Below are 23,888 nucleotides of genomic sequence, written 5' to 3' on the forward strand. Positions count from 1 at the left end.
TAGGGATTCTCTTCAGGGCTTAGACTGGTGACAATCTAGTAGCATTTGATTTACAGGCCCTGGACACACACTGTGCACTTTACTAGGGATTTACCATTTAATCAAATATGCCATTCATGGTTTACAAGTCATAACCACAATCTACACAAGGAGTATTGCACTTTAGCACTGATCAGCAGTTATAAAGTGCCCAGAGCTCTAAAGCCAGCAAAAACAAAATGTATCACACAGTCAAAAACAGGAGGTCAGAAGCAAAAAGACCTTGGAAAAACCCACCAAAGATGCCAGATCTAACAGGTGTCCTCCCCTACCCCCCAGCTGAAAGTGAGGAATACTACCCAACCTCATGGGAGTTCTCTTCACTAAGGTGGAAGAACCTGAACAGACTATCAGCATTGAAGTGTTCTGTGCCAGGGGGGTGTTCCACCGTAAAGTCCATTCCCTGTAGGTAAATGGACCACCTTAACAGTTTAGGGTTCTCACCCCTCATCTTCTTTAACAATCTGAGGGGGCCTGTGGTCTATCTAAACTCAAAGTGTGTCCCAAACAAGTAGGGTCTTAGCTTCTTCAGGGCCCAGACCACAGCAAAAGCTTCCCTTTCAATTGCACTCCACCTCTGTGCCTGTGAAGTAGCCTCCTACTAATAAAAGCTACAGATTGATCTAGGCCCATCTTTGTTTAGCTGTGAAAGCATGGCTCCCACGTCATGTTCTGAGGCATCAGTCTGCACAGCAAACTCCGTGGAGAAGTCAGGAGCCTCGAGCATGGACACCGTACACATGGCCTCCTTCGGGACATCAAAAGTGGTCTGGCATGCCTCAGTCGAGGTCACCTGCTGTGGCTGGTTCTTTGAAGTCAGCTCAGTCAAGGGAGCAATAATGTTCCCACACCCCTTGACAAACCTGTGGTAGTACCCGGTGAGACCAAAGAAGGCTCTCACCTCTGTCTGGGTCTTGGGGGGTGTCCAGGCCAGAATTGGGTTGTAGGGGCAACACCTGGCTGCTTTCTACATGCTGCTCCAAGTACACCACAGACCCCTGCCCTATCTGGAACTTACTGGCCTTGATAGTGAGGCCTGACTTCTGCAGGGCCTTTAACACTTCCCAGAGGTGGTGCAAGTGATCATCCAAACTGTAACTGAACACTGCAGTATCATCCAGGTAGACAGCACTTAAATTCTCCAGCCCAGCCAAGACCTCGTTGACTAGCCTTTGAAAGGTGGCAGGGGCATTCTTCAACCCAAAGGGCATAACCCGGAACTGATAGTAACCCTCTGGCATTGAAAACTCTGACCTCTCTTGTGACCCCTTGGTCAAGGTAATCCGCCAGTACCCATACGTTAGATCAAATATACTGAATAACTTGGCAGCGCCTAGCTGATCAATGAGCTCTTCAGCTCAAGGGACAGAGTGTGCGTTAGTCTTTGTGACACCTTTGAACCCATAGTAATCAACACAGAACCGCAGTTTGGGGGTGGCACCAGGTGCAGCAGCTTTGGGAATCAAGACCACCACGCTGGACCAAGTACTGCTTGAGGGCTCAATCACCAAAAAGCTAACATCTTGGACACCTCTTCTTTGATGCTAGCCGTCACTCGGTCTGTCAACCTGTAAATCTTGTGCTTCACAAGTGGACTGTCTCCAGTGTCAATATTGTGCATGCATCAATGTGTGAAACCTGGGGTAAGTGAGAACCCTGGGGTGAGTGAGAACCCACTCACAACTGGCGACAGTCACCCTGCTATTCCAGGGTCAGTGTAGGGGAGAGGACCATGCCTTCCACTGTCCCATGCTGCTCCTTGGTATACAGAAGGTCGGGGAGAAGTTCACTCTCCTCTTCCACCCCATCATCAATCGCCAAGAGCATGGTTAACTCAGACCTCTCAAAATGGATTTTGAGGTGGGTCACGTGGAGGATCCTCAAGAGGTTCCTGTTAGTCCACAATTACACCAGGTAGGTGACATCACTCTTGTGATCCTTCAGCTCATAGCGGCCAGACCACATGTCTGGTACAGGACAGGGCTCTATTGGCTCCATTACCCCCACTTTCTGACCAGGCTGAAACTCAATCAGAGAGGTATTCTGGTCATACCATCATTTAATTTCCCCCTGGTATGCTTCCAGGTTAGCCTAAACAAGTTTCCTGAAGCGGGCTGTCTCGTTTTGTAGGGCCGGACTGTAGCTCAATATATTTTGGGGGAGCTTCCTAGGAGCTTCTTCCCAGGACTCCTTTACCAAACTAAGAGGTCTGTTGATAGACTGCCTGTACAACAGCTCAAAGGAGCTAAAGCCAACCCATTTCTGTGGTAGCTCCCTGTAGGCAAAGACAAGTCATAGCACGAGGACATCCCCAGTGGCGTCACTAGAGGGGTGCGGGGGGTGCGGACCGCACCGGGTGACACCCATCATATGGGGTGACACCAATCTGGATACGCTGTGTGTTTAACACAGCTCTGCAGCCTCGCCTCTGCTCTGCTTGTCAACAAAGACTGCAGTGCACGCCACGCACCTACGCACGTTCCAGCCCGCTCAAAATCTCGGCAATTAGTGGATCGGAGTATCGGACCTCCTTATCAGTCTTTTGGGACGCTCTTTTCGAGCGCCGCCGGTGCTAGATCAGCCACTGTCGTTAGGCCCAACAGCCGCAGCAGCATTCACCAACAACGCTCTTGCACAGTACCACCTGGTATTTTATATCTTGGTTGTCCACTCTGTCCCTCTGGCTGCATGGCTGAGCCCCGGGGTCAAGAACAGTAGGATGCGCCTGTCCAATCATGGTCATAAATCCTTTTTTAAAAAAAAATATTCAGGCAAAGCCATACAAGGTTTACATATAAAAACAGATACAAATGTATTAATCGCCTACAATAATCGGTAATATTACAAAGATTTAAAACTTTTAAAAAATCCTAATCCCTTGAATAGTGCTCATCATTCAGGCAAACAAAATAACATATCAGTGTACCACGCCAATTAAGTCCTCTAGATAGCTCATCCCTATTTCGGACAGATTATGTTAAATGTACACTCGGATACTGCGATCAGTTTATGTATGCTTATGTCCAATCTTCTTTCATTGCGTCACGAGGCAATTTGCAGTACTTCACTGCTCAGCATCTCCCTTAAAGCACTGCGTTTCCATTGCTGCAGTGCGTGACCTCGTGGCACTGTAATGCACACAAGAAAACCCCTTCTCTGCAACTGCACTGCTTGCCGTCTTCTTTATTGCACTGCAATTAATATAATAGCTGCATTACTCGTCCTCGAGGCGCTGTGCTGCTCCCAATCATCTCCCCTGTTTAAGCCCTAGCTAGCTGCACTGCTCTCCATCTTCTTTATAGCACTGTGCCACTGCATCACAACTACTGCAATGCACGTCCTCGCTGTGCGGCACTGCACCCAATGCACTTGATCTGTCGTAGCCTTTCTCCATTGGCTCCCATTCTTGCTATGCATTGTGCTGTTATGACAGCCCTCCCCAAACCACCCCACTGCACTGCACCCCATCCTTTTCTCTGCACTGTACCCCCTTCCTTTTGCCTGTCTGCACGCTCTTGCTGCACTGCATTACTTATCATTTCTACACTTTCCTTCGTTGCAGCGGTGTTTCCAGTGGGGCATTTGCTCAGCAGCCCCTTGCTGACAACACTGCACCCATCTCTGTATTGTCCACTAACACACTGGACTGGAGTGCCCCGGCTGCCCGAGGCCCCGCTGCATCACTCCATCTTTCTGCACTGCTCCAGTGTGGACTTGCTTTTGCACCATGTGCCATCCTCTTTCATGAACTCCACCCTTCGCCCTTACTACACTATACACATCTGTCACTCACTGCACTTCGCTTCCCTTGCCGCACTGCACTCTACTATTGCAAAGCCCTCCCCCCTCTCATTACTCTGCAGGCCATCGTTGCTACACTGCACCACATCAATGCACCGGACACCCTCCATTTAATGCAGTGCAGGCCTCTCCCATGCAGCACTACACCCCTGGCCGTGCTGCCCCGTACACATCCTCCTCTGCTGCACTGCTTTTTTTTATGATTTACATTGTGCTTTTTTCTGCAATGCAGGAGTTACCTCTTGTGCACTGCACCCAGCCCGCTTCCTCTGCACCCCAATCGATTGAAACTTCTCTTTGTTGCACTGAACTACCTATAACCCTCACCCTTGCTGTAAAGCACCCTCACTCCACTGCTGCAGTGCATCTCTAGCTGCTGCTCCCCAGCAACTTCGAAGCACCGAACAACCTCCCCCATGCTGTACTGTACACGATCCTTCTGCTTCACTTTACTGCTCCACTGTGCCTCCTGGATGTACAGCAGATACACCCGTACTGCACTACATGGCCCTTGAGGCCATCGACTGGCTGCACTGCACCCCTTTGTTACTGTGTAGCACTGCAACCTCCGAAAGAAGCAACTGCCCCTCACAACTGCTACACTGCAAAGCACTGCAGCCCCCTTACTAAGATGCCCACATCCTCTTCTGCATCAGAATCTCTCCCCTTTCCCACACTGCACTGCTCCTACATTTCCTACTTTGTCCTGGTGCCCTTGCTCCTACCCTTTCCCAGACTGCATCACTTGGTGCAGTGCACTGCTCCCCACTGTCGCACCATCTAACTCTTCTCTACCTCATACCCTGCTTGTTCCACCGTAGCTTCCACTGCCCCCTTTCTAAGCGCCCCGGGCCTGCTGGGCCTCGTTGCACAGTGTCCCGTCACTTTGTGCTACCGAACATCCGTGCTGCACGGCTGCTCACCAGTGGCGCTCTCAAATACAACCCTGCCAGCCAGGCTAGGCTCCAGTCTGTAGCTGGGCAGCATTTTCTTATTCAGAGCGTTCAGCACTCCCCTCACCTGCATTACTGCATAATACCCCTCGGTGCACAACTCAGTCCAAAAACTGGTAACAGTAAGGCCCACCAGGGCAGGCAGGACTTCTCTCAATTCTCAAGCAGGTGTCTGAGGTGTGTTCTCTGGTTTCATGTAGAGCTTTCAGGTCTCACTAACTCACAGTGGCTCACAATGGATCTAATCAATCACACTACTCATTAAGGCCAATTGTGAAAGCATTTAGAGTGGCTAAAAATGCACGAAATGGAGGATGAGGCAGGGCTGGGAATGTTCTTGCCTGTTTGGACAGGCATACAACAGACAGGACATATTTGCAGGAGAACCACCTTCAACTGGATCAGAGACTGGGATTGCATAGCAATGGGAATATCATCAACACTTTACATCCTATACATCGCACAAAAGAAGAGTGGCAATCTTGATTTGCAAACATGTAATGTTTAAAGGTATCTGGAGTGGGGGGTGGGGTTTCATCATTCTGGTTACCAGATATGGCTTGAATATGGATTGCTCTAAATTATTCCAAATCATTGTGAAAGAGTGATCATGTTAAGACCCACAAATACGTCTACATCTATTGTTCAATTGTTTCAACACTGGAGGTCCATGTGGTAAGTCGTGAGGGGGTGACACCATGAGTTACCCGCACCGGGTGACACCAACCCTAGTGACGCCACTGGACATCCCAGTTATGCCTAATGGGTTCTCAAACCCCAAATCATGCCTTTCAGGGTATGGTTGAATCTCTCAACCAACCCATTACTTTGAGGGTGGCAAGGAGTGGGGAGTTTGTACTTCACCCCACACTCCTTCCACATAGCCTTCATGTACTGCAACATGAAATTGTTACTCCAGTTAAATAACACCTCCTTGGGAAAACCCACATGGGTAAATATCCCCATGAGAGACTGGGCCACGTCAGGTGCAGTCACTGCCCTGAGAGGGATAGCCTTTGGGTACCAGATGGCATGGTCCACCAAGACAAGGATAAACCTGTTGCCCATGGCTGTCTTGGGATACAGAGGCCCCATGAAGTCAATGCCCATCCATTCGAAAGGGGTGCTCATGACAGGGAACAGTCGAAGGGAAGCCTTATACTTCCCCCCACTTTTGCCACTTGCCTGGTATGTTTGGCAAGACCTACAACATGCATCTGACTTCCTTCTCATTTGGGACCAGTAATTGTGGGTGACAAGCCTGTCAAAGGACTTGCCTTGCCCCAAATGTACTGCTAAAGGTACGTCATGAGCCAAACCCACTAGAAAAGTTCGGAAGTGCAGGGGTACCACCAGCATATGGGCTGCCCCAGGGTCAGTAACCTTAGACTCACTATAGAGAACATTCTCCCAGTAAATCAAATGTGACCTGGCCTCTTTGCCAGCTGTCTGGTCCTCAGCCTGGTGCCTAAGACCCATGAGAGTAGGGCATGTGTTCTGCTCCACGCAGAACTCTTCCCTAGTGGGACCTCCTTCTTGCTGCCAATAGGTAAGCTCAGGCAAGTGTCCCAGTTCAGCGATCTTTTCCCTGTAGGTCCTGGGTGATCCTCCTCAGGTTCATCCTCCTCCTGGACTGTGGGAATTTCCGGAGCAGATTTTCCATGCCCTCTGTCCTTCCTCTTCCCAGCAGACACCTGGGCCACTGTTTTAGGCCCGGGTCCTTTTGATTACCCCATCTCATCTGAGCTGGGTCCCCACACCCTCCAGGGACCAACTCCTCCCCAAGCATTATACTAGCCATCACTGGTGTGTGCCCACCAGCAGGGGGCTGTGCCCGCCTGGGCACTTTGGGTCCCCTCACATATGACCCTCCTGATCACTTGCAGAACATTTCTTAGGACCCCTCTCTCCAGACTTCCCTGAAGAGTTCCATGGTTTCTTATCACCTGGGGGCGGGAATATTTACTTTGGGGACTAGTTTGGGGCCCTTTAAAGAACTTTTGATGTTTACTCTTGTCCTCCACTCTTCTGATGGGGACCCTGCCCTCCATTGGAGGAGTCTCGAATGACCAACTTCTTTTGGACCCTGGTGCTGAGCCAGTGGCCCACCTCCTGAGCAAGCTGTCTGAGGTCAGTCGGCTTGCTGTCAATCAAGTGCTGGCGCACCTCTGGAAAATGATTGGTCAAGTGCTCCTATGCAATCAAATTGTAGAGCCCCTGATAGTCTGTTACCTCACAGCCCTTCGCCCACCCATCCAGTGCTCTCCAGTAAAAATCAACATACTCAAGTTTGGGAACCCATTTTAGTACTCTCCCTAAACTTTACCCTGTAACTCTCTGGTTTGAGACCATACCTCCTGACCAGGGCTTCCTTCATGGCTGGGTACATTATCAGATTCTCTGGTGCTAAAGCCAAGAAGGTCTACCTCCCTTCCACAGTGAAGCAGTTCCACAGACCTGCCCCCAATACCTCTCAGGGACCCTGTGTGACCTCAGTACTACCTCATAGTCTCTAAACCATTGGTAACTATCATCCCCCACAACATAATCCTTCACTACATCCTTGAGTATGTGTACCTTTCCCTCTGAGTGCACTGAAGAAATGCTGTCAACATTGTGCTGGACTTGGCCTTTAAGTCCAACTTCTTTAAGCTCACCTCCTAAGCTAAGGTCATCCTTTCCTTCTAAATCCAACTGGAAATGGCCCTATTCCCGCCTGTCCTCCAGCTCTTCTGGGGACAGACTCTTACAGTAAACACTACTACTCGCCCTGGAAGGTACCCTCCTTCCATACTTTTTTATTGAGCTCTTGCCTATTGTTTTACCAAATGATGATTCTATTTCATCTCCAGTTTTTTGTTGGTCCAAATTAGAACTTTTTGTAGAATATCTAATTTTATATTCGGATGCAGATCAAGCTAATATCCCAAAAACATTTGATAGGTTCAATGATTTTAAATTAATCGGGGCATTTTGTTGTACAATGCTTCTGTGGAGGATCCTCCTGTAATACTTAAAGAGCAGTGGGACCCTACTCGCCCTACTAGGTATCTTGGTGTCTTTGTCACCTCCAGCATTCAAGATCTGTATGAGATAAATTATTATGCAATGCTGAGTAAAGTTAAGAGAATGTTTGAGTCTTGGAGGTTTTTGCCTTTGTCCATTATAGCCCGAATAACTCTAATTAAAATGTCGATTCAGCTTCTTTTTAATTTTGTTTCCTAGTACACCTATTCGACTTAGTAAAAAGCTCTTTAAGGAAGTGGATAGCTTAATTAGGAGATTTATATGGAAACAACAGTGCCCCTATATTAATTTGTCAGCTATCCATTTTGAAAAGGACCAAGGCGGGTTGGCTGTATTAACAGGCAGCCTTCGTTGATTATCATGCATGACTACATGCTTATCCATTCTCACCTGATACTTTTTTTTAAAGATTGATGATGCAGTAGCTAGGGCTGCAGTTCTCAGATTTATTTTTTAAATCATGGAAATGCCCGAAGAAAACTAGTTATAATATGTTAAATAGACTAATTTTACGTAAAAATGAATTGCGGATAAAATATAATATTTTTGATGGTCATCCTTTTTTTCTCTACAGGATTGTGACAGTCTGGATTTGTTGATCTCTAAATCCACAACTGCACTTTAAATTTTAGTACCAAGACTAGATGGAAGACCTGGCTGCAGTTAGGCCAGTAAATCCATCTCCATTGTTCAGTTTCACTCAAATCTCCTGCTTTTTGCGGAATGCTAATCCTTATTTTGATCCATTTCCTGTAAACTTTTTGAAATTATTTTACACCCATTGTATGATTGGAGTTGGGAGCTGGTAAAAAAGTGTTGTATCTACAACTTCAGCAGTGCTATATTCCAACGCGTCTCCAAAAAGTTGCATCTGCCCCTTCATGTTTTATTTCCCAAAATAAGTGGGCGGACATTTACTTTTTTGGGCATAAACTGTTTAGGGCGACCAATTTTAAATAAATATTTTTTTTTGCTAGATGGTCTCTTCATTATACCCCCCATTTCTTAAAACTAATATTTTTCTAACATTTCAGACAACTGCTTAGATGTATCACAGTGGCGCAGGGGGATTGGGCATATATGTATTTTTTATTTGCCTCGCACTGTATTTGTTTTGGCATCAGATAGTTACCTTTTTATCTCAATGAATATCTAAAAGAGTTGAACGAGGATTACTGGTAGCACCCTTTGAGGTATTGGCGAATGACAATGCTTTCACTCGATCTGGATTGGATTGGATTTAGTTTTTGTATAGCGCAATAGCTACCCGCAGGCGTCCTAGCGCTTAACGAAAAACAGGTGCGTGTGGCAGGGCTGAGTTATCTGCTGAAGAGAAGGGTTTTTAGTTTTTTCCGGAAAAGCAGAATGTTGGGTTCTGATCGGAGAGAGATTGGGAGGGAGTTCCAGAGCTTTGCAGAGTTTACTGAAAACATTCTGCCTCCGCTACTTTCTCTTTTGGTTCCAGGATTGATGACTTGGAAGGTATGGGCCGACCTAAGCTGTCTTTGGGATGGTAGGGGGTGATGAGGGTGTGATTCAGGATTGCTCCTTTCCTCCAATAGGCACGATGGGCAATACACATGCTTTTAAAATCGATTCTTTCCCTCACTGGCAGCCAGTGGAGGTCTTTTAGTTCAGATCTCACAGATTGGCGGCGGGGATGCTCAAGAGAGTATGGGCGGCGCAGTTTTGGATCACCTGGAGTTTTTTCAGGGTTAATTGGGGGGCTCCTAGATAGAGGGCATTTCAGAAATCCAGCCGGGAGAGGATTAGGCCCTGGACCATGATCTGTCTGGCCTTGAATGGGAGGAGCGGAAGGATTTTCCGGATGAGTCTCAGGATTCCCATGCAGGTGGCAGATAATTTGGTTGCCTGGTAGCTGAGTGTCAGTCTATTGTTTAACCAAATTCCTAGGCTCTTAACCCTTTTGATGCTGATGACGAGCTGGGCTCGTCATGGTGCACGGTGGTCGTGTGCTGATGACGAGCCCAGCTCGTCATGAGCCCCACCCTCGGGGGAAGCGCTGGCGCTCCCCCCGAGGTTCTCTGATCTTCGTTGTTTTGCTCGGGGCGGCAGCGGAAGAGCTTCCGCTGCCGCCCCCGCCCCCCCCCCCCCCTGGGAATCCCTGATGACGTCAGCGCGCACAGCGCGCGCTGACATCATCAGGGATTCCCTGCGCTCGGGAAGCCATTTGCTTCCTGCGCGCCAAGGAGAAAGGTAAGTTTCTCGTGTCCGGCGGGGGTTTGGGGCCGCAAAGAGGCATCAGGGGAGAGGAAAGAGATTTTCCTTTCCCCTGAAGTCTCTTTGCAGGGCATTTCTGCCTCACGATCGCGCACAGCGTCGCGATCGTGCGGCGGAAATGCCCCCACTAGCACCAGGGATTGTAAATTTAGCGTTTCGGAAGCGACCCCTTGGGCAAGGGTCGCTTCCAGGTGGGCAGACATTTTCTCGACGATTTTCTGCCCCCCCTGGGGGCAAATCGGCCCGTTATTTCGGCCGTTTTGCCCCCAGGGGGGGCAGAAATAAACCACTGGCACCAGGGATTATTTGTTTTGGCAATGTTTGTTTTTGGAAGCGACCCCTTGGGTAAGGGTCGCTTCCTGGGGGCCATTATTTTGTCGTTTATTTTCTGTCCCCCCTGGGGGCAAATCGGCCCGTTTTTTTTGCCGTTTTGCCCCCGGGGGGGTCCGAAAATGCCCACTAGCACCAGGGATCGTGAAATTAGCTTTTAGGAAGCGACCCCTTGGGCAAGGGTCGCTTCCAGGTGGGCAGCCATTTTATTTTCGATTTTCTGCTGACCCTGGGGGCAAATCGGGCCGTTATTTCGGCCGTTTTGCCCCCGGGGGGGGGGGGGCAGAAATAAACCACTGGCACCAGGGATTTTGTATTAGTGCATGTTTGTTTTGGGAAGCGACCCCTTGGGTAAGGGTCGCCTCCAGGGGGCCTTGATTTTGTTGTTTATTTTCTGTCCCCCCCCCCTTGGGGCAAATAGGGCCTTTTTTTGCCGTTTTGCCCCCGGGGGGGGGGGGGCAGAAAATGCCCACTAGCACCAGGGATCTTGAAATCAGCTTTTAGGAAGCGACCCCTTGGGCAAGGGTCGCTTCCAGGTGGGCTGTGATAATATTTTTGTTTTTCTGCCCCCCCGGGGGGCAAATCAGCCCATTTATTTAGTTGCTTTGCCCCCAGGTGGGGGCAGAAATTCCCCACTGGCACCAGGGAACTGTTTTGAGGCAATGTATATGTTTTGGAGGCGACCCCTTGGGCAAGGGTCTCTTCCTGGTGGCAAGTAATTGTTTTTGAATTTCTGCCCCCCCTTGGGGCAAATCGGAGTGGTGTTTGCCTGGCGGTGTGTGTAGTGGTGCTTGGCTGGATGGTGTGCGTGGAGTGGTACTTGGCTGTATGTGCACGGAGTGCTGCTTGGCTGGCGGTGTGTGTGGAGTGGCGCATGGCTGGATGGTGTGCGTGGAGCGGTACTTGGCTGTCTGTGCACGGAGTGGTGCTTTGCTTGCGGTGTGCGTGGAGTGGCGCTTTGCTTGCGGTGTGCGTGGAGTGGTGCTTGGCTGGCGGTGTGCGTGGAGTGGCGCTTGCGGTGTGCGTGGAGTGGTGCTTGGCTGGTGGTGTGCGTGGAGTGGTACTTGGCTGTCTGTGCGTGGAGTGGTGCTTGGCTGGCGGTGTGTGTGGACTGGTGCTTGGCTGGCGGTGTGCGTGGAGTGGTGCTTGGCTTGCGGTGTGGTGCTTGGCTGGCGGTGTGTGTGGAGTGGCGCTTGGCTGGATGGTGTGCGTGGAGTGGCGCTTGGCTGGATGGTGTGCGTGGAGTGGCGCTTGGCTGGATGGTGTGCGTGGAGTGGTGCTTGGCTTGCGGTGTGCGTGGAGTGGTGCTTGGCTGGCGGTGTGCGTGGAGTGGTGCTTGGCTTGCGGTGTGGTGCTTGGCTGGCGGTGTGTGTGGAGTGGCGCTTGGCTGGATGGTGTGCGTGGAGTGGCGCTTGGCTGGATGGTGTGCGTGGAGTGGCGCTTGGCTGGATGGTGTGCGTGGAGTGGTGCTTGGCTGGATGGTGTGCGTGGAGTGGTGCTTGGCTTGCGGTGTGCGTGGAGTGGTGCTTGGCTTGCGGTGTGCGTGGAGTGGCGCTTGGCTTGCTGTGTGCATGGAGTGGCGCTTGGCTTGCGGTGTGCGTGGAGTGGCGCTTGGCTGGCGGTGTGGTGCTTGGCTGGCGGTGTGGTGCTTGGCTGGCGGTGTGTGTGGAGTGGCGCATGGCTGGATGGTGTGCGTGGAGTAGTACTTGGCTGTCTGTGCACGGAGTGGTGCTTGGCTGGTGGTGTGTGTGGAGTGGCGCTTGGCTGGATGGTGTGCGTGGAGTGGCGCTTGGCTGGATGGTGTGCGTGTAGTGGCGCTTGGCTGGATGGTGTGCGTGGAGTGGTGCTTGGCTTGCGGTGTGCGTGGAGTGGCGCTTGGCTTGCGGTGTGCGTGGAGTGGCGCTGGGCTTGCGGTGTGCGTGGAGTGGTGCTTGGCTTGCGGTGTGCGTGGAGTGGTGCTTGGCTTGCGGTGTGCATGGAGTGGCGCTTGGCTTGCGGTGTGCGTGGAGTGGCGCTTGGCTAGCGGTGTGGTGCTTGGCTGGCGGTGTGTGTGGAGTGGCGCATGGCTGGATGGTGTGCGTGGAGTAGTACTTGGCTGTCTGTGCACGGAGTGGTGCTTGGCTGGCAGTGTGTGTGGAGTGGCGCTTGGCTGGATGGTGTGCGTGGAGTGGTACTTGGCTGTCTGTGCATGGAGTGGTACTTGGCTGTCTGTGCATGGAGTGGTGTTTGGCTGGCGGTGTGTGTGGAGTGGCGCTTGGCTGGATGGTGTGCGTGGAGTGGTTCGTGGCTGTCTGTGCACGGAGTGCTGCTTGTCTGGCGGTGTGTGTGGAGTGGTGCTTGGCTGGCGGTGTGCGTGGAGTGGCGCTTGGCTTGCGGTGTGGTGCTTGGCTGGCGGTGTGTGTGGAGTGGCGCATGGCTGGATGGTGTGCGTGGAGTAGTACTTGGCTGTCTGTGCACGGAGTGGTGCTTGGCTGGTGGTGTGTGTGGAGTGGCGCTTGGCTGGATGGTGTGCGTGGAGTGGTGCTTGGCTTGCGGTGTGCGTGGAGTGGCGCTTGGCTTGCGGTGTGCGTGGAGTGGCGCTTGGCTTGCGGTGTGCGTGGAGTGGTGCTTGGCTTGCAGTGTGCATGGAGTGGCGCTTGGCTTGCGGTGTGGTGCTTGGCTGGCGGTGTGTGTGGAGTGGCGCATGGCTGGATGGTGTGCGTGGAGTAGTACTTGGCTGTCTGTGCACGGAGTGGTGCTTGGCTGGATGGTGTGCGTGGAGTGGCGCTTGGCTGGATGGTGTGCGTGGAGTGGCGCTTGGCTGGATGGTGTGCGTGGAGTGGCGCTTGGCTTGCGGTGTGCGTGGAGTGGCGCTTTGCTTGCGGTGTGCGTGGAGTGGTGCTTGGCTTGCGGTGTTCGTGGAGTGGTGTTTGGCTGGCAGTGTGCATGGTCTGTCGCTTGGATGGTGGTGTGGGTGGACTGGCGCTCGGCTGGCGGTGTGTGAGTACCTACTTTCTGTTGGTCACTACACACACTGCTAGTTGAGTGACACTCTACTCAGTCCATCATTTTGTGTAGTTGCTGTGGCAGATATTTGGGTGTGTGAAAGTGATGGGCCCTTGAATGGCGCTGTCTGCTGGTGTGAGTGTTGTAATGTGATGGGTCTGCGGCTGGTGGTGTGAATGTTTCGTATGTGTCACACGTACGAAAGGTGTATGAATGTCCTTACTGCCCCCGTGTGATGGGGGTACTGGTAGGAGCAGAAGACCGACTGGCACCAAAGGGGTTAGGCAGTAAAATAAATTCAAAAAATTAACCAGTGTCTTGATGTTAAACCTCATCTAATCCTAATTGGTCTTTGCCCTATTTGATGGCCCCTCTGTGCAAATGTAAATTTGGGGGGCAAATTTGTGTGTGGTTTTTTCAATTGTTATATTGTTTGTGAAATGTGGTAGTAATTTTTTTATCTTCTCCATTTTTACCTTGTTCCAGGCTTTTGCTGTTTGGATTGTTGTAGGTTGCGGGTCCGTTACTGTTGGTTTTGCAGCTTGTGTAGTTGCTTGTGCTTGGTAAGTGAATGTATTTTGTACTACTTTCCCTTGTTTTTTGTCTTTTTGAAAAAGGTTGTACTTATATCACTTTGTGTGGCTCTGTTTCTTTTTTTCTTCAGCATTAGTGTTTTATGTGCACTTTGATTTCTAATTTGTTTTTTTTCTTTTCTTTCTAGTGGGATATCATTTCTTTTTGCTGTGTCTCAGCAGAGTAGGTGCTGGTGAGTGTAGCTGTATTTGGTAAGAGTGAAATTGTTTTGGATTGTATTGATCTTTGTGTGAAAGCCTTACCTTGTTTACTTCTTACTTTGCACAGTGTAGGTTGTTGTTCACTTGTGTGTGCTGTCTTTCTTTGTAAGGATAATGGCTAGTCGCAGGATTACTGCTCAGCAGGTTCTTAGTTTGCTTTTTGAGTTGTAGTGTAGTTCCTAGTTTCCCACTAGGCCCTGCGCATTGGAATAACATAAACAGTAGTATCGACGTGGAACTGGCTATATTCCAGGCCTCCACTGACTATGCTAAACTTAATTGGGTTGTGTTACCAACTAGCTCAGAGGTCACTGGAAACTTTCTTCTCTGCATAGGAAGTGATCAGCTTCCTTGGCACAGACAAGAAGGGATTCAGCTTTCCAACAACCGTGCAACATGACAACTTTGCTCCTCAGATCAAGAGTCGATCTCTAGGGTCGTGTGAAACAATAGACATAGATTTCACTCAGTCAGTCTAGTGCAGTTTACTTTCACAGTATGTAGAGAATAGAGAGACGGGCGTGTATCAATAAAGGTTAACATTTATTGAACAGTCTTTCTTCTCATACAAGAGAAATGTATTGCCACAATTGCAATAACTGTTATTATGAAAAGTACGTACAGTAAGATAAGAATAGCGAAATAGAACTGTAAAAGCATTGATATGGTTTCTTAGCCATACAATGGTTTAAAAGTAATAAAACATTTATACAGTCATATATACATTAGGCTAACATACTCAACTGGTGCTTCTAACTAAGCCTACCCCAGTGTGCCTGACCTAGGCCTAACACGTGAGAAGGGGAGTAAGTAAGTAGCTTAAGTTAAGTTGGTTTTGCCAAGGTTTGTTTCAAGAATTCTCTTTTAAGGGTTTAGTCAACACCATACCTCTGAATAGAATGATGGAGGATTGGTATCTCCTTCAGGGGTCTCTCTCGATATCCCAGTCACCTGCGAGGGTAAACTGGAAGCGCCGGGACTGGATTTCTCTGCACGAGAAAGGCAGCGGCTTCTCTCAGCGCGTCGAGGAAGGAGGGGTGACAGCGTCCGCGGGCAGCTGGGCTGGATGTCTTCGCAGAGGACGGCTGCACGGCTCCTCAAGCGTACTGCACCATAGGTCGCGCTGTAGCGGCGATAATGGTAATCAGTAGCTTCACCACCACAGGATAGCAGGCTGCAGCGACAGAGTGCTAGTTTTTACCAACACGGGGTCATGCAGGCAGCTGGCATCAGCAACATGTTCGCTCCTTGCTTAAGGCAACGTTGGTAATATTTATACCTGACAGGTGCCGGGTTTGACGCAAGTTTGCTGGACATAAGACGTCAATTAAAGATGTCACTAGGAAGTGGCAGCTATCAGTTGCTCATTAGAGTTCTATTACTAATCAAAACATAGCAAGCGGGGATTTCCAGGTTTGCTAAGTTTTTATCTTGTTGAAGAACTCGGAGTGTTATCTAGGAATATCAGATAGTGACTGCTGCTCTGTCATTGCACTAATTGGTCGCAAAGGAAGTAGCAGAGAGTCATGCTGGAATGTGGCTCTGTGGCTCTGCTCGTGTGAGGCCAGAGATGACTTTACAGAAAATCGTACTTGAACGGTTATGCCAATATAGGGAACAAAGGGCTTTATAGCCGAATAGGGGCATAAGGTCACAGTATCGATCAGGAACCTAGATAAGCACATGACACCCACTCCACGAATTCATGTCCATCAAAATTACTAAAACTAAGCAATTAGATGCATGTGTAACATTGTGTAACATAGCCCACCCCAAAATACATAAATGCATTCGAAATAGGCGTACTTGTAATACATGGAATTTAGGTACTGTACGTAGTTTTAAAAGCATAGTAATCATTCAAAAAATTATTGCATATGAAGTCAATGAACGATTATGCATAAAGAATTACACATGAAGTATCTCTGACAGAAGAAATGCGAGATAAATCATCACATAAAAATGCATTGTAATAATATGTGTGCTAGAGGCTGGTGTTATGTTATGTCTCTAGATGTGTTTAGAAATAGAAGTGTGAAGCTTCTGTTCTCTAAGAATAGTTTTTACGTTAAGCAAAGAATTGTTCGTGCCAAAAAGAAAAGGGTCAATATTTGAAAAATTGTCCAATTCAAAGAAAAAATCAGTTTTACCAAAGCTCCTGGCAGTTTTATGTTGATCAAAAACTGAAGGCCGAATCCAGAGTTCATGGGAACGCTGTGTGTCGGAAAGCTTCTCAAAAGTTATTGTTTCTCTATGGGTGAGAACATCGTATCAGACAGGCTCGCAAAGAATTGGTCTACAAAATCAGGTGATAGTTCAACCAAATTAGATAGCGCTGTAACTTGGCAGGTGTGAGAACGATTGCTGTCATCGAAGACAGGATCAGCAATGCTCACAGAACGTTGTACCTGGATGATGTTGCTTTTGTCACTCGCTCCACTGTTACCACTTGGCTGTAGTACAGGAGTCTCCACGAATGCCGTCATCAGGATTGGTAGCCGCTGGGGACAACACAATGCGTGAGCCGTTATTGGACTTAGCAAAGTATCGACGTCCATTGGTACTGCTGATGGAAGTGAAAGACAGATGTCCAACACGCATTCCTCGCCGCAAAGCATACACCGTAGCACAGGTAAAATGCAATTTTGCCATATCGGTCTGAATGAAAGGAACCAGGTCATGTTTAGATCTCTCAGCCTGGCCAATCCGAGGACGTTAGTTATCCTGTCCCTGTAGCGCATTGCTAGGATTGTTTCTTCCATTCCCATGGGAGCTATGTCTGAGCCGAGGTTTGCCATAACGTAGCAGGATGGTCAAAAATAGAATCCCTGCGATGAGTCCAAAAAATAGTGGAATACCACCAAAGATGGAGTGCACAAAATTAGGAAAGATTCCCAAAATTGCCTGGAAGGGTGTTAGCAGTCCCGTAAAGACTGTCTTAAATATGCCTGGGATGCTCGTGGCACTAGACATGTTAAAGAGTTGCTCGAGCATTTGTACGAAATGCACGGGGCAATTTGTTGATAAAAGGTCATGGACCTCAGTAGAAGACAGAGTCATTAACCCATTGTCTACTACAGAAAGTGATTTTTCCAAATTAATACGATCAATTTCTCGTATCTTTTCAGCAGTTTCAATTTGCTTTACTTTCCAAGCCTCGTTGTAAGCAGCATAGATGCTGGTCGCTATGAAACGCTTTTGACGCTGTTTGCGTGGTCCAAGAATGAAATCGCGCAAATCAGCACCATCTTTTAATAAAGACAAGTGTTGCTTAATTTCAGCCAGTGTGGATGTAGTTAGCCATTCTAGGCAGAGTTTGCCTACACTGTATGTGGTTATAATTCCTGGATGTTGTCTCTGGGAATATCTTGAGTCTAATCTGGTCATTTTTAAACCCTGTGTTTTATTCAGGAACCTATCTTGACAGCTATTTGTGTCTGTAGGCCAGATTAACCACTTTTTCCAATCAGGATGTGTTCTGTTGAAATGTAAAATGTGTGACACGTCTAATTCATTATCTGCAGTTGCATTCTCAGCTATTGGCTTTGGTATAGACGGTGTTTTCATTTCTTTGTTCTTGGCTAGGCCAAGACAAGATGTTTGGTGTACAGTGTCATTTAAAAATAACATTTGTTCTGGTATCATGCAGGTTCTAAATAGTGCTTCAATGCCTTGCACCTGCCAATCTTTTGTACCCCAAATTGTTTTCGTTTCAATATTAGTTTTCCAATAATCAAAACCAAATGTCATCATTTTGTCATAAAATGCTTCTGAATATATCAATTTAGAATTTGTCAGCATTGTTTTCATTCCTGTTTTATCTAACAGTTTATAATAAAACGTTTCTGCATCACTGGTGTTAAACCCTGAAAAATATTTGAATTTCTCAAAAAATGCTTTAGAACTGCTTTTAGGTGGTGTAGAACAATGTTCCCATTGATTATACATAAAAACATTTCTAGGCTGTGCAGATTTATGCAAGTAATGATCCCCATAGTGGGTATAACAGAATAACTGCTCATAACTAGATGAACCTTGTAAATAATCATGATCTGTGAATCTAGCTGACATTACTAAATCAGACATCATGTCATTAATACTGTTAAAGTCCCAATCATCAGAGAATGTACTTGGTGTCACAAAGTCACTTAAGGAAACCTTTAGTTGATGAGGATACTTCAGGATTTCGACCGGACCATAGATCTCATAGTCTGTTTTCTCCCATACTACCCCACCAGGTATTGGAATTGCTGTGACATTTACTGTTGACAGTTCTCTTTTCTTCACGTGGGATGATCTGTGTGGTTTCAGGACTAGGTTGATGTTCTGACTTGCTGTGTCCATTGTAATATATTTTCCTTCAATGAATTTTCCCAAACATAGTACCATGATGAGCCAAAGCAGGAGGAAAAATACACCTAGACCGAACCAGAACTCTAGCCAAGGGGAAATGAGGTAGATTTCCTTCAGTTGATGAAAGAGTTCCGTTGCTTTTTCTTTAAAAGACTTTTTTGTTTCTGGCATCACTTCGGGATCGTTTTCATCTTCAGAGAAGTTGTCGAAGTTGATGAAATAACCAGAGGCAGTTCTGTCAATTGATGGGATTGTTCTTTCAATCTGTCTCTCGGTAGCACTTTCTGATGCCACATCATTGTAGACTGGTGCTGTTTCTTGACGAACTGTTTCAATCTGTGTTTCAAGAGGCACGAGTTCCATGGCATTATTGCATAGTCCTTCATTGTGCATTGCAGGCTGATCGAATGTGATGAGTCTTTCAGTTTGAACCTCTTGGATTGTTGCAAGTTTGGGTATTCTGTTGTTTCTTGGGAGTCCACTGGGCCTACTGTTGATTATAGGCCACATGCTTGTGGTTTTACCAGGTCGATGGACACGACTCTGTTCTCCTTTTTACCAGCAAGGGGCGGTAGCACAACTGATCTTGTTCCGGTGACTGCTAAGACAGGTACTGCTTTTCTGTAAGAAGGCCCAAATTCCTTCTTAACCGCGATCTTTTCTCTGACTAGATCCCCAATCTTTAGAATCCAGACAGGCCTTGCTGGGGCTGTTGCGGGTGGTGCCTCGTCAGTGGTACTTGGCTGTTGCTTTAACTTTATGTTGCTTAATGATTTTCTTGTTTCATTCAGTTCCTGTAAGACAGCCAAACGGTCTTTTACTTCAAACTGCTTTGTTTCTGCTTGTACCACTGACATCTGACTATCGAGGTCCTGAACGCGCATTCTTATTCCGAACAATAGTTCGTATGGGCTGAAACCTTTTAGAGAATTTCTTGGCATGTTGTTAAGACTAGTCTGGACACTTATTAAATGTTTGACCCACCCAGCGCCTGAACCTAATACCTTCGCTGTTATAGATTGCTTTATATCCCGGCTTTTTCTTTCTACCACACTTGTGCGACGGACAAGAATACCGCAACCCAATTCCCACGCTAGCCATGGCCTCCTTATAGGCTCGAGAGCTGAAAGCAGGACCCTGGTCAGAATGGAACGTGGTAATTGCGTGTGTGCCGATATGGACTCGCTAATCTTTTATAACCGTTCTAGCGTCAGCCGAGCGCTGGTGGCCTCATTATTTTAAGTGCATTTCGTCTTAAACGTTGTACACTGGGACGCGCTTCTCTTCTTTGATTGCGCAGATAGACCGCCTTATGCTGTCTAGAAGGGATCCTGAAACTACACTGGCCTGTTCATTACTGCGATCTCTGTTGCAGTCTTCACAATTTTGAGCAAAACATTGAATATCTATACTCATTCCTGGCCACCAGTACTCTGATTGCAATTCTTTCAGAGAAGCTTTGATTGTTTGGTGTTTCAGACCCAACCCCATGTGTGCTTCCAGTAGGAGGAAGCCCCTCCTGCTCCTGTTTGGAATTACTCTATCCCCCACTCCAGGGATTCGAGCAAAAGGAACGGAGTTTGCATCGATTATGTATGCATAATTGAGTGGATAGTTTACGGGTAGTGCTGCACAGTCGCCTTTTACGGTCGTTTTTACTGCTAGCATAGTTTCCCCGTCTATATACTTATCTGTACGCTTTTCTGTGGCTACGGAAGCCGGTTTAGTTGCTTCCGTGGTGGCTGTATTAGCCAATGAATTCCCTGCAACGTGAACGCCATCACGCTGAAGACTCTGTGCGTGAATCACGTGAGTCTTTTGTAGTTCTTTGTGTAAAAGAGCTACTTGTTCCCAAAGCAATTTATGCTTTATTGTGGCACCTGTGTCATCTTTGTAATCGTTTTCGATCCAACTCTGCAGTTTGTTATTGTAAGAATTGACGCAAAAATGAGAATCGCACACTATAATTGTGGGGAATTCGCGTTCTGCATTTTCGAGCGCCATCTTTAAAGATCTGATTTCAGTTCTCTGAACCGAACAGTTTCTTACAGATTCAGTTTTTGTTACTTTCGGTCTGAATTTACCGCACAGCCAACGACCTTTAATAATCGCACATGCTGCATCGTAGGATTTTCTCTCTACGTTGAAATGCTGTACAAAGCTATCTGTATAGATTATACATGCGTATTGTGGGAGAGGCAGGATTTCGATTGGCAGAGGATATTCTTCTTCATATTCTAAATCATTCAGTTCTTCGTATTGCGGGGCGAAATAGTATTTCACGTCTTCCGCTCCTAGAGAATCTATATACTGTATCCATTTTGGATCCAGTGACACTGTAGGCAGGTTTACTGGGCTGAATAGCGCCTCGAAGGCGGATTCCGCTGTAAGGATATTAATCCGTTTGCCGTGTGCTAGTTCTCGTTCATTTGCTAATGCGATTTGCACTGCGTTCACAGTTCTTTCTGTGTGACTGAATGTTTTTTCTGCTTGTGTGTACAAGTGAGATTTAATTGAAATAGGTACCTTTTCTCCCTCATTAGAGGTTAGGTACGTGAATCCGCATCTTCCTGGGATGACTCGGATTACAAGATCACGTGTGTTGTCACGTGTGTCTAATTTTGTTTTTGCTAACATGTCTGTTTGCAGTGATCTCAAAATTTCTGTGTGTTTTTGAGTCCAATTGATTTGTTTTAAATCAGGTTTTATTAGTTCGTAGAGAGGTTTAACCCTCTCTGCGTAATTTAGGATGTAAGTTCTTCCGAAATTCAGAAAACCTAGAATGGATTGTAAATTCTTCAGCGTCTTTGGAGCTTGGAGTACAGCGCACTTCTCTAAGAAGTTGTCCGCTAGGCTTTTCCCTTCACTTGATAATTCGTACCCTAAAAATAGTACTGTCAGATGGGCAATTCGGGACTTTTTAAAGTTGAATTTGTAACCCTCTGCTGCGAACCCAAGTATAATGGTGTTCACCCTTTTCAAGTGAGTATCCAAGTCGTCGTCTGTGAGATAAATATCATCTACGTAAGATAATGCTTCATCATCATAGATTTGTAGTAACTCTGTTACCCTAGCTGAGAATAGTCCTGGGCTGTTCTTGAACCCCTGTGGGAGTCGACAGAATTTTTTCTGTGACCCAAATGCGGAGAAAGCGGTCAAGTATCTGCTTTCTGGTGCAATGTTTTGACAAAAGAAACCATTAGAAATGTCTAATGTCGTTTTATATTTTTTCCTAACTATATTATTCATTAGGGCTGCACTATGCGAGTTTTGTACTGCAAAAGTTTTGCAACATGTATTAAGATGTCTGTAGTCCAAAACTAGACGATATGAATTGTCTGGCTTGGAGACAGGAAACAAAGGATTGTTCATTTGAGAGGTGCATGTTTCAATCACCCCCTGGTACTCAAGTTGATCTAAGATCTCCCTGACTTGTTTTTTAGCTTCTTGCTTTATGGGATACTGCCGTTGGGCAGTTGGTTCACTTTTTAGTTGGATTTTGTGAGGCGTTGAATCCTCATCCCATCCTACATGATTTTTATACAATGCAGGTGCCTGGGCTACTGCCCATTTCCTTGCATATGTGTATTTTTTGTGAATCGGAATGTGATTCGAGAAGGCAGGCATAATTACCTCTTCGCCACGAGGGCACTCCCTGACAAACTCCGGGGGCCAATCTTTTTCAGCTAACAGAATATCATAGCCTTTCGAGAGCTTATCCCAAAACAGACCCTTAATTTTTCTAGTCTTATCACCCTCTATACGCAATGTTATTTCGTATATTTTATGGGGCTCGCTAAGCCTGGCGTCGGCAGTTTCAACCTGAATGTATTCATTCGTGTCCACTGTCTCCAGATGACTCATCAAGATCTTGCGCGCTATACTGATCTCTGCTGCACTGTCCAACATTGTCAATGCCCACTCCCCGTTTTTCAACTGTGTCCTCAGTATTCTCGGCATGGTTGATTACTCTAATACTGGCTACCTTCTTTTTCTGAAATTGAGATTTCTTATTTTGAGCAGGTTCCTTGTCTTTGGACTTGGTGTGCTCTCCTGGGTCTGACCGTCCTCTTCTTTCCGAATTCTGTGGAAAAGATCGAGAGGGACGTGTATCAATACTTTGATATCTATCAGGTCTTTTTATATTATCCCTATTTCTAAGGTTATATCTTTTCTCAGAGGGCTCCCGTTGGGGAGACTGGCGTTCTCGAGTCGGAGTTCTTTCCCTCCGTCGAGGAGACCTTCCTCTGGACTGGAAAACTTTTTCCTTGGGAGTGGACTGTTTATTTCCATCCCAGCTCTTTTTAGGAGTGTTTAAATTATTTTTAATAAATAATTTTTCTGGATTTTCAAGCAGTTGGGGCTTAACTGGTTTTCCACCCAAGCTGTCTCTACCTAATTCTTCATAGCATTTTTCTATGATTTTTGCAAGCTCAACAGGATCTTTTATATCTGTTTCCCTCAACTTCTGGCGAATCGCCACAGATGCTGCTTCTCCCTTTACATTGGCTAATAATATAGCCGTGACCTGCTTGAAGTCTTTCAGTAATTTCATACCTAGATTTAAAGCGGGTTCTGGACCGAATTCATTTTGAATCTGTTTTAGCACGTCTGGTATTACCGCCATAGACGGAACACCGTGTGTTTTTGTGTAAATGGAAGCAAAGACTGTACCCCAAGTGTCGCAGTCCTCCACGTGTGGTGCGATTCCCATAGGAAGGCAGATGGTCAAGATTCTGTGTTTCTCAATAGGGGTAGTATCAGGAAATACTGCCTCTATTTGAGTGATTTTCTGGGCTAACCAGAAAGGAATTTGTTCCCGTTTTACGGGTGTTTTACCAAGACATGACTGTATGTTCTGTGGTGTAATTTTATTTGTGTTCCCCTGATGAGGGGTCAGCTGTGGTGTATGAACAGCTGGCTGGACTGTTGCAGTCCGTATTACATATTGGACTAATTGCCTATGTATTTTTATTAATGTGTTTAGCTGTGCTAACAGCTCTTCTCTAGACATTCTTGCAATGTCAGGATGTGGTGTGTAGCTGGCTAGAACCGGCCACGTGGCTCCTGGTCTACCTAGTGGACCGAGCCTAGTTATGTGATCATTGTGTTTTAGGGCGCCATTAAACCAGAGCAGGTGCTCTTGAAATTTAAGTGGAATTTCAACCTCCTCGAAAGGGGCGTACTCATCCGGAGGTTCCTCTATTTTGTAATAGTGAAACTCTTGTGTTATAGCGTTTACCGCTGGAAAGTTTATCCATGAATAGAATACCTCTGTCTGCCGATACTCGTGAGCCTCTATCACGAAAATTACTGTACCACCTTGAGGTGGCAGTCCGTTTTCTATAAGTTTTAAAGTTATAGA

This window comes from Lissotriton vulgaris, chromosome 5 (genome assembly GCF_964263255.1).
Source record: "Lissotriton vulgaris chromosome 5, aLisVul1.2, whole genome shotgun sequence".
In the NCBI taxonomy this organism is placed as follows: Eukaryota; Metazoa; Chordata; class Amphibia; order Caudata; family Salamandridae; genus Lissotriton; species Lissotriton vulgaris.